The 11,771-nt window shown below is 36.3% G+C and overlaps 1 long non-coding RNA gene across 1 annotated transcript; it reads left to right on the forward strand.

Annotated features, from left to right (window-relative positions):
• The first annotated feature begins 1,765 nt into the window (after positions 1-1,765).
• Positions 1,766-5,723, forward strand: LOC145786725 (uncharacterized). Its single transcript, XR_014291306.1, has 3 exons — positions 1,766-1,922; positions 3,201-3,410; positions 3,757-5,723. It is a non-coding gene; the product is annotated as an uncharacterized LOC145786725 (long non-coding RNA).
• Positions 5,724-11,771: the final 6,048 nt, after the last annotated feature.

Consider the following 11,771-nt stretch of genomic DNA (forward strand, 5'->3'; position numbering starts at 1 on the left):
CTTTCATTAATATTACTGAACATCAGCCTATCTTGTTTCAACGTAATTTGCCGATGCTTGACATTTGTCACATTAAGAACTGGGAAGCAGCTGACTCGATGACTGATATAGTCTTTCGCTGCTTCCTGTCTGTTGTGGTATTTAGATAGCTATGGTACTATTTTATTCGTATTGTTTATAATTGTACCGTACTATTGTCGCAACAGACGAAATAAAAGGTTTCTCTCTCTCTCTCTCTATCAGTCTCAATCAGTGCTTACTCTCTTAGTAGGCTACATGTGGCTAGGTCACATTAACCCAGTGTTTTTCAATTTCCACTCAATTAAGTCCGCCGATGGTTTTAAACAGTAGCGTAACCAGGAAATTTGAAAGGGGAGGGTTTTGACAACCCAGCGGCGGGGGCCTCCTCCAGAAAATTTTGAAAAATTACTTTGAATTTGGTGCATTCTGGGAGCATTTTCAATAAAAATGTGGTTACGAATATTCCTGTAAAATGGTGGTGTCTGGTGGCATAGCAAAAGGATAAGATCATGTTTTCTTTGGCATTTTTCAGAAATAAAGCTATGTCTCTATGTTTTCTTGTTGCTAATTCCTGGCTGAGATGTTTGGTATTGGCAAAACTTGCTCTTTTAATGCAATTTTGTTTAAAATTAGGCAATTTTTTTTAGACTGAAAGCATCATTCTCAATATCGTGACGTCACACGCGTGCCAAAGGGGGGGTTGTAACCCCCAAAACCCCCCCTTGGCTACGCCACTGGTTCTAAATAATGCGGGGTTCACACTGACAAGCATAAGCGCAAATCATAAAGCGTGTCAAAAAAACGATGGTTCACACTGAAAAAAAATGTTCACACTGAGAGCGTGAAGGTTAACGTGACCGAATCGCGCCACCGGTTTGGAGATCTCGATTTCAAGCGTGAAAACAGAAGTTGAATTATTTCAACTTTTCCCTTTCGCTCTTGACATGAGAACTCGATCTGTTCGACTTTCGAGTCGAGGTTTGGAAGAGGTCGGCTGATTGTACTCGCTTAGGGCTAGGCTATAGTTTGTCAGCAGTTTTGGCTCTGTAGATATTTTGTAACACATTATTATCAGCAGTCAGTTCAAATTCTAGCCAGCAGCAAGATGTAATTGATTTAACATACTGGCATTTAAAGATCAAAGCCTAGGAAAAAATACTAGGCCTATAATATTGCTGTAACATAAACCAGGGTCAGATCATCAGATCTCACTAGAATACTTAAGTGAGACTAAATAGTTGACAAATAATTCCAAATTTACAGAAAAACCAGATTGTTTTTGTTTCAAAACTAATCAAAGATACCGTAAGTTAACCTTTTTTTTCCAAACAACCTCATTGCAAAAAGATCAATAAGGCTAATATCATACAGTTTACAACTTTATACGGTACGGTATATAATTGGCAAATAAATGAAAGCGTAGTTCAGGTTTAGATGCATTATACTGAATTAGAATATGTAGGCTACAGTATTGTACGTAGGCTATGCTGTTTTATTAGCCCTAAATCTATGAAGGCCGAGTGGCTATATTTGACTTGGCCTGCTACAATACAGGGCAGTACCGTACCGGTATAACACAATGTACCGGTATTCGATATAGGCTAGGTCTATGATTTAAAAGTAAAATTTAGTATGGTACGGTACCTACTTTAACAAACAAACCTAAGTCATGACATAGACTAGGCTATGTCAATGGTACATGATCAAGTGGTATTAATTTTTTTATATTGCAGTTAATATTGCTTCAATTAAAAAATAAAACATACAATTAAATAAAAAACTGGTAGAACTTAAAATGTTGCTGCTCTGTACGATGAAAAGCATAATAGATACAAAGATAGGAACTAGGAAGTTGAAGAAAAAGCTACGGAAAGAAATGAAAAAAGATATAGGCCATCCAGGTAATTATTAATTTATATTCTGACTTAAAAAATATTAAATAATGATTGATAACAAAACAACTTACGGTATGATAGTTAGAAAACGTTGCTGAAATGGTAAAAAAACGTTTCTGCTGTTGCTGATGTCAGTGAGCTGAAGAGAAATCTAGTTCTAGTGTGAAAACATGTGTTGTTCATATTTTTGTAAACTGTAATGTAATGGTTTTTCACTGTGTGTTTTACTGCTTTTGTGTCATCATACTAATCTCAGGTGTACGACTGTAAGTAATGCTTATTTACAGGGTAGCAACTGAGCTATCTAAACAAACTTTGTGTTGCTTTATTTACGTATTTAATGATCAGGGATGTTGATGATGAATAAACACATGGATTGAAATTAGCAATACGAAGTAAAGGCGTGGCTATATTTACAGCACTAGTGTTACCAGATAAGAAATTTTTCCATAATTTAGTAAAGTTTAAAGTAGTTGAAGACAAAAACTTGTGATTTATGAGATTTTGAAATCTTGGGCAAAACTCTTAGCTTAAACCTATCCTTGGCAACACTTTTTACAAAACAATGCTTTTTGATTGCAACCATGGTAATCCATGGTTACATATAACCACTTCGAATAAGTACTGTTACTGTAAGCTCACAGATACTACAACTATGTTGTGAGTGAGGATTTTAGTTTCTAAAATGATGATATGGGAGAAAATAATTAATACCATACCTAAAATTACAGAAATTAAAAAGTTGTTTGTGTAAGTCCTGTGCAGATAAGTCTTTTAAATGGATATTTTTCACAAAACTTGCACAAGAAAGATCACAACAGCTTTGTTGGAAATGCTTTCAATTTCTTGCTTTTAATGGAATAATCTTCACAACGTATGAAGTAGAGAGTGTGGTTATACTTAGTGAGTGACTTTATAGTATTGTTTCAACAATGTCACTGTGAAGCTGAATATATGCAATGACAATGACTCTTAAGTGCAAGCGCATGAGCTATATGAATGCAAAATCTGATTGTGGTCGAGCTGTGGGTTACCTTCAAAACAAAACTTTTCCTTTATATATACATGTTATGTTACCAAATATAAATCAAATATAGTTATTACTATCTAAACCCTTGACAGCCTGTTTTACCTAAAGGAGGATCATCAGAATGTCCTTATTCAAATAGAATCTCTTCTTGTTACTAAATATATTAATTATTGTGGAGATTCATTTGCTAAAATTAAGAAATTTCATGCTTAAAATTAGTAAAAGTTAATTACAAATGCTTATTTTATGTGCAGCTGTAGAACTGAAAGACCCGGATGGCAAGTTCAGTGAGACTGTGAGAGCATAAATTTGTAATGACTTTCTGTCTTAAAGCATAAATTCCTTTGAAGACTTCACTGAGGGGTAATTATTACCTAGAATCAGAAAATGCAAGGTGATGATGTGAGAGTCCTGCTGGGGGTATTTAAGAAAGACCAAAAAGTTCACACAAGAATAAAATACAAGTAAGAAAAAGAAAATTTTTGTCTTGTCTGATAAGCGGATAATGCAAGTAACATCAGGACATGAAAAAGCATTGCATTGTAAGAACTATAACAGATGTCAAGCTAATTGTGTCTCTTGTCCTTGATATTAAAAATATTAAATATCTTCAAATTAGGTATGTAAGATGTATGCTTGCTTTTCAATATATATATACTGTACAAACGTTTACATCCAAGGTCGACCAAGCATGTTATTTATATATTGTTATTTAAGTGTTGAAGGTTTTTGACATAAATCAAGGAACTTCAGTACTTTTCTGTGGTTCTTTTTTATGCGGCCTGCATCATAACTTATATTTTTTTTCAGGAATGTTTGCTCTCCATGTTAAAAGAAAACTCGTCAGCAATAGGGACAGCACTGCTACATACAATACAGATGAAGAAGCATTGTTTGGTCAATTGATTACCCACGCCAAACTTTGAATTAGACAAACACGCCTCTGATATGTGCATGTCACACAGTGTTTAGTATGTATGCACCATTCAACAGAAAAGCACATAAGTGTGATTTAACTTGTCTTGTCTGATTTTTTAATATTTGTGTTAATTACATAAAGTTTGCAGGTGATATTTGTTACTCTTTCCCCAGTTTACATGGTCTCAAACAAATATCATCTAAACTACTGTGTCGGTTAATCGGTTATGCCTCCAGACATGGCATTGTTTGTAATTGTAAAAAATCTTTTGGTTGTTATTTTCTCAACATTTCAAACTTTCTTGAATCACACTCGCTTGAGCCTGAGAAATTTCTCTTTGTTGGGTCGGTTAAGTGTTTAGGTGTGTATACAATATACATGCAAATGTTTGTCTAATGAACTGGATATTTTGCGGCAAATGCGCTCACTTTGCTACATTGCCAACAAATGAAAATCGCTATTTTATAAATGTTCAACCACTGTTAACCATACTCTGTTTTACTCATACTGTACGTCTTTTTATGCTTTGTAACTGTTGCATAAATATCGTCTTTTTTGTTTTAATCGTTTACGAGTAGCTTATAATGATTAGTTTAGAACGCTACATAATCTGTCACGATATGTGAGCGCACGTGAAAATCAAATTAATTGTGTTTTTCTTCTTGATCAAATGATCACCCTGCTTGCCATCAGTTTGTTGCAAATTGCAATGTGACTGGTTTGAAAAGTGATAAAAGATTGGAGGGGAGTTTGGCACTAAAATTGTATTGTATGTATTGTAGTAATTTGAAGTAAGCCTTGGCTTAGACAATATGGTTTGCACTGACGTTATTCAGTTCATTTGAGATTATTTGAACACCGTAAAGAAGCTATTACATGCAACCCAGACAGCCACTTTATTTGGCCAAAATCGTACCCAATCTGGTAAAGATTTGGACCAGATAAAGTGGCTGTCTGGAAGGGCTGTGGAGTCTTGCGAAAAATATGCGACTCCTCGTTTTATAACTAGCCAACTCCGGCTTCAGAGTTTCCATTTTTATTATAATTTTTATCGTTTTCCATTTTTGTAAAATTTAATTTCATCAAAGTTATGATCGAAATTGATACAGCGACTTTTACAAATTTAACAAAAACAAGCACTTCTATTTTCGGGTGAAGTTTTAGACCCAAATACGGCGAACAAGAAATTATATTCTTTTAAAAAGAGTCTAAACAAAAATTTTGTTTTTCGTTATTTTGTATCAAGTCGGAGTGAGCCTTTTAAATTACTCCATTCCGGACACGCCAAAATTCCTCCGATTCCACAGCCCTGGTTACATTACATATGTTGTTCTGTATATTGTTTGCAATTATTTGAATTTGTATATCTAGTTTACTTTGATATGTGTGGCTGATAAAGTGCTTATTGTCTGCAAATGTGTGGACTGTGCATTCACAATGATCTGTGGACTTACATATATGCACTGTACCGTCATTTTCATGCTTATACCAGATTAGCTTATTTCTTGCTATAGTAATCGTTCGTTGTGTTACTTGGTTCAATCAGTGTTTAGACTTAGAACGTTTACTGCCACTGGTATGATTGATATCACTTATCATTATTATGAATATTTCTAGTCGTTAGAGTAGAGTAAGTTTAAGATGATTGGTGTAGGTTCTTTTTCAAAGGATTCAATATTGCAGTGTATGTTCAGGTCTTGGTTTCATCATATGCCTAAGCCTTATGCTAGGCCTATTTGCCCATTGTAGATACGAATGTAGCTACACTATCTGCGGCTTGATTTTTCGTTTTTTTACGTTGTAGTTATCGTCAATTTTCGTTTTCCTCAACTTCGAAGCCTTATTACAATATACTGGTACACCGTAGTTGCTTGCATTGGTACATCCGTGCTTGGTTTGGTAGTTTTTAGAGCAAAGAATTAAGAGCCCGACGCGTGTAGCTGTAGCCTATATTGCCAGTCTTATATGACTGTTGATGTTTGCAGAGCATCTGATGTCAGCCACAGTCTGTACTTTTTGGACAGTTGTGATGCGGAGATATGTTAAGGCAAGACCGTCTTGGTTAAGGGCAAACCATAAAAGTTGTAAGAGAAGCGGGTAAGTTAACATAAGATTCCAAATGAAATTTCACAAATGGGCCACTTGAATTACAACCAATTGTATTTTCCAACATCGCTGAAATAAAAGTAACCTGCGCTTGCAATTTGTTTTTATTCTGACCATATAAGTTAATATATGACAAACATAGCAGAGGTCCAAAAAAGGGTAGAAGCGACAAAGCGGAGCTGACACGTTTTGTCAAGAAAGCAGATCATCTAAGGTACCTACTACTACTCATTCTAAACTACGGTAACGATGGATGCATTCCTCCATTATGTCACAAGATTTTGTTCTCCCAGGACCCAGGTCATCCCTTCTTTGAAATATGGGTGCACCAACCATCTAAATGTTTTGTGAAAAATTTATTACAAATACCGTAGGCTACCGTCTTCAGTTTGTTTTGTTGGTTAATCAGCCAGGACGTGAAGTAGGCCTACTTGTAAAGAACAATAAACAAACTTTTTTTAAAGTAGCCTAGCTCTATGCCAGAAGAAAAACTTCATTGTTATTTGCAAGTAGTCTTGCATAGGCTACTTTTCAAAAAAAAATACCAAGTTTTCTTGTTGACGAAGCATCCGAGCGGATTTAAATGCAATGTCGGGCTTTGTTATAACTTTGAAAGTTTGTCAACGGATATATGAACAAGCTTACTCACTCAATGGCTTCCACACGCTTAACGTCTTATTTCTATGGAAACCAATGTGAACATGTCAGCGCAAATCATAAAGCCGAAACACGCCAGACATGAAAACACGCCCACCCGCTATATGCTAAATGCTAGACAAGCTCAGTGTGAACCCCGCATAAGTCTGAAAACTTTAAGAAATAAAATTTTTGAATTAGTTTCTACACTTGTCGCATAATATTTTTTTAGTGGTGTGGTGACTTCCACAACATAAAGTTACAAACCTTTCAACCGAATAGTGAATTGAAAGTCGATTGTATTTTCTCAGTGGCCAAAATTTGCAACCTAGCACTTTCAGAATAAAACAAACGAGCGCTTTTGTATTGCTTGCTTGTAGAGTTCTTCGTGGTGTTACCTAATCAGTTGATAAAGGAAAAGTTGCACGAGACACACCAAGGCCTATGAGAGGGGGGTACGGAGGGTACGGCGTACCCTTGAGGGCCCAGGCCTGTGTTTGTTGGGGGGCCCGAAATTGAAATTTTATAGCTTACGCGCAAAAACGTTTGGTTAAAACCATCCTAAACGACTGATTTCCAGCATAAAAGTTGTTATTCTTTAGTTCTGGCGGGGGGGCCCGTAATCTAGCAAACGGGCCCAGAAAGGTAATCGAGTGCATTGCGCGCAAATTAGGGGCCCAAAGTGGTAATTTAATGCTTTACGTGCAAAAATGTTCTCTTAACCCTTAGAACCCTTAGGTTCTTCTTATGCTTTAGGAGTGATATCTCTGTTATTTTTTAAAGCACGGTTTCAAAACTTGGGATTCACTTTGTAAAATTATTCACGCTGAGCATATCCGAAAATTAAAACTATATGAGTTTTAGAACTGCTAATATACGTTGAAATGTTGAGGCGACTTATGACGTTTGGGTTATTTGGTATTTTCTGGTAGAGTAATGAAGAACATGCATTGCAATGTTGTGATTAAATTTTTGTTACATAATCTCAATTTGAATCATTTGATTAACGAGACATGAGCCAAATTAATTGCTTTTATCCAGCTGGTGGGAAAATTTTGATCAATAGAATAAGAAATATTTCAGAGGATGTGCTGAGAAATGCATTATATCTCTCAATTTATAACCTTTATTCGCTCAAAATTGCAGCTCAATAGAGGTGAATAAAAGTTAGGAAAAGTCAAGAAGTCTCATAGTCGCAGCCTCAGTGGTTTTAGAGATACAAATGTTGATACAAAAAAGTTGAATTGACAGGCCCCCCCCCAACCTTCAAAGGTTTAAAAGCACCCTAAATTAAATCCTAAAAGTTAGTTATTCTCCTATTCCGGGGAGGAGAGAGGCATAGTTTAGCAAAAACAGGTTTGAGAAAAACCCGGGCAAAAAGCCCAGGTGTTTTTTTTGTTTTTTTATAAGCTATTTGACAAAGGTAGTTTCACGCTTATTTCACTTCAAAATGAATTTCGGAGTTAGAGCAGGAGCCGGAGAATACTTTCGGAGCAGGACCGGAGCCGGAGTCAAAAAAGTGACTTCTCTCGTTCACCTCTGCTAGTGCTGGGCATGTAGTGAATCCAAAAGTTAATGAAGAACGGTTAGGATTAGTCAAATCATCAACTTGATTATGTTTTAACAAGATGTTATGTTTGAGCCTTGGTAGAGAGCTCGGCTTGTACCAGATATATATAACACTCAGTAACGTTAACCGATTTAGCCTAACATTAAACACACGAAAAAAACATGAAAAAACTACTAAATCCAACGTTTTCGACACCACATAGTGTCCTCTTCAAAAATAATTATAAGCTACATCTAAGAGAAATAAAAAATGAGTTTACAAATTTTACATTAAAGATGTACAAGCGACATCTCTCAACAGCACCATCAACAACTGACGCACGAATTTAATGCAGGATACACAAATTGGCCAGGGACAGATCACATGATATGCACAACACAAAATAATAGTTTCATTGCAGCCTGCTACTATTATTGCGCACAGATGTCCAATTCTGCAGTAAAATGTTGTGTGGTGTGCAATATGCCTAAGCAAACATCACACTTTTTGCCCGAGACAAAGAGGGCCCGGAGTGAGTGGGGGGCCCTTCTTCGTACCCCTAGTGAAAATTTCTCTCAGAGGCCCTGGACACAGCTGACCTTCGATGTGAAATCAGCACCTTCCTGAAAGACCAATCGCTTCATGCGACAACAATTGGATTGCCACTTTGCTTTTCTCAAGTGATTTTTTTTCCGCCATGTAGGCCTAGGCTCAACCATGAATGAAACTCTGCTACTATCAAAACTGATCCAAGGCAAACAAAACCAAGAAAGACCACCACAAACTTTGATGCCACGGGATCGATTCCTCACTAATCACAGCTCGAAAGAACTGCCACAGTTGGCTGCATATCTCCAATTATGGAGACTTTTAATTAATGCTACTTGGCACCCTACTGGTGTGAAATAAATTATTATTATTAGGCTAAACGTCTGAACTAGGCTACTTTATATAAAGATAAAAGAATTTTTAGATTGTTCGGACGGCACTGATGCATTCAAATGGAAAATAAAATTGTGGATGCCATGAAATGCGTTTTTGACGTTAAATTGTTTGTAAGACTTGGTAAAAGATTTGAATTTTCATGCTGTTCGTCAAATCAAGTTTCGTGATCGAATCTTTCGTAAGCTACCTGAGAACATCTGTTTTCGAGTGGAATAACTTTATTTTTTTAATTCAACTGGATACGAAATTTTTTTGAGGTATCAGCTCTACAGATGTGGTTAAAGATGGATTACAGTAGGCTGGTTTGGTTTTTGAATCTTTGTGCTCGGACTGACAAAGCCTTGATAGGTTATTCCTGGTAGTTCGCATACTTGTAGAAGCTCTTGACGCAGGGCCGGTTACCTAGATTGACAGAAAGAAGTTTTCCGATTGTTAAAGTGTTGTTGCTAGGGAATTATTCCATCCATTAGGTGCAGCTGAATGGAGAGCAGTTCTTGGAATTCGTTGCTCAAGGGCATACCCCGAGAGTCGAACCAGCGCGTTTGATCTTGAAGCTTCTTTGTTTACGAAGTCACGCCCTAACCATCGGGGCGGACATTAGGTTACATTACAGAACAATCGGTTGAGTTGCAAAGTCAACAAATGCGGAATACCAAGTTTAAAATTGTTTATGTGATTCAACTGTGGTCAAATGTTCAATCAATGGAACTAAAACTTCAAGTGTAAAATGACATCAAACGCGCATTGTAAAATATAATTCTTGATTTCAATAAACTTGAAAAAAAACTTCAAAAAGATTCTCGTTGAGATTTGCAGAGTGTGAAAAATTAACAACCACTTTTGCAAAATTCACAGAAGTGTTGATAAGATTGCTTCAGTTTTTGTACCCTAACTCATAGCCTACTTCATTTGAGTCGGCGAATAGTTATGCTGGTGTCGAAACAGTCCGCGCCTGAATAGGTTGAGCTCCACTGTCTTAACTGGTTGTGTGATATTGTTGTAATCAAACAAAATGATGGAAAGGGCCAACCCAGGTAATAAATCAATCGTTTTTTACATGGATTCAACGTCTGCAGTCATGGAATCAATGTAAAATACGACTGATTTTCTGTCTAGCGGTGCAAGCAATGCAAGGACTTCGCTTCAGTGAAAATACTTGCGGTATCAACCGCTATATTAAAAAAAGACTTCAAAATAATTTCACTTCTAGAATAATGAACATGGAAAGACTAGAAAGTTCACTCAGTGGTGTGTTGTGTACTCCAACACTGTCAGTCCATGTCTGCTTCTGTGGAAAGTTTTTCGATGCTTTAGAAACTTATGGCCAAGGACAGAAATTTTAATGCCGAAAATGTGAAACGTTGCATTAAAGTTGCATTTCAACTCTGGTTCTTGTTCGTGAACGTGATGCTCACTGTGGAATTAATTACCTGTTTTTATCCTTCAGACAAACCTAATATGTTCTATTGAGGATTTCAATGTTTTTTTGTTGAATTAAATTTCTTTATTGTTGATGCAACCTTTTTTTAAATATCAAACACAAGAAATAATGGTTGACTCAGTTAAATTTTCGTTAAGTCAATAAAGTTAATTTTATTTCATCTTTAGGTCAACAAAAACTTGCTCATAACAAACAAAATAAAGATATATTGCGCAATTACGGTCCAAAATTCTTGATTTTCCTGAATTCGACAAACGAATTTTAAAGAATAGTTATTGAAATTAGCCTGCAGATTCTGTTGCCGATGATTTGTAGTCAATAGAGGATCAGGAAAAAAATTAATGAGTAATCACCGAAGTTTCAACGAATCAAATAATCAAAGAAAAATAAACAATGCAAAGTTTTAAGTCTGAAAGAGAAAATAGACTGATAAAGAGTCTGGGAATGTCCCCAAAATATTTGACACAACACTCGCACTGAATGAGTCGGACACTGTTCTCGTAAGCTATAACTGTGATTAAGTTTACTTAGACATCACATTTAACTATTTCTTAAAAAAATACTATTAATGTTACTTTTTATTTATGTGGAGTTTTACAGAGCACGTAGGTTGTAAGAAATACTGCAATATGATCACGTGGTCAAGGTATGAAACTAAGTCAAAAACTTATTTTTATCATCGAGATACTGAACTTTACGATGAATCTCAAGACATTTGCCAACAAGAACATTCGGGGAATCTTGTTATCATAAAAGACGATGACACATTACAAGCGATAGTCGACAATGCCCCGAAATTGAGGAATTTAAAAGCTGACTATTACAGGTTGGGACTGCGAAGCAACCAAACAGGCGAACCTTACTTGTGGGTTGATGGAAGTGCGTTTGATAGTAATTGGAAAAGAATTAAACATGGAAGTTTTGCTGGAAGCTGCAATGGCGTAGCATTGCTTATATCAAAATCTGCCTTTATGGCTATATCTTGTGATAAATCTTTGGCATTTCTGTGTGAGATAGATAACCGTCTGTCATTCACCACAATCAGTACAAAGACGCCTCAACTTGCAGTGAGCAGTAGAGCCATGACAATATCAACAAAGATGCGAAGATCAAATGCGATGGGACACGAGGTTACCACCTCGCCAAGCCTGTACAACACCGATGTCAATGGGAGCCAAACTGTACCGGTCTACTATTTAGGATTATTCGGAGGTTTAGCTGGGGTGGTC

This window comes from Aplidium turbinatum, chromosome 17 (assembly GCF_918807975.1).
Source record: "Aplidium turbinatum chromosome 17, kaAplTurb1.1, whole genome shotgun sequence".
NCBI classification, from domain to species: Eukaryota; Metazoa; Chordata; class Ascidiacea; order Aplousobranchia; family Polyclinidae; genus Aplidium; species Aplidium turbinatum.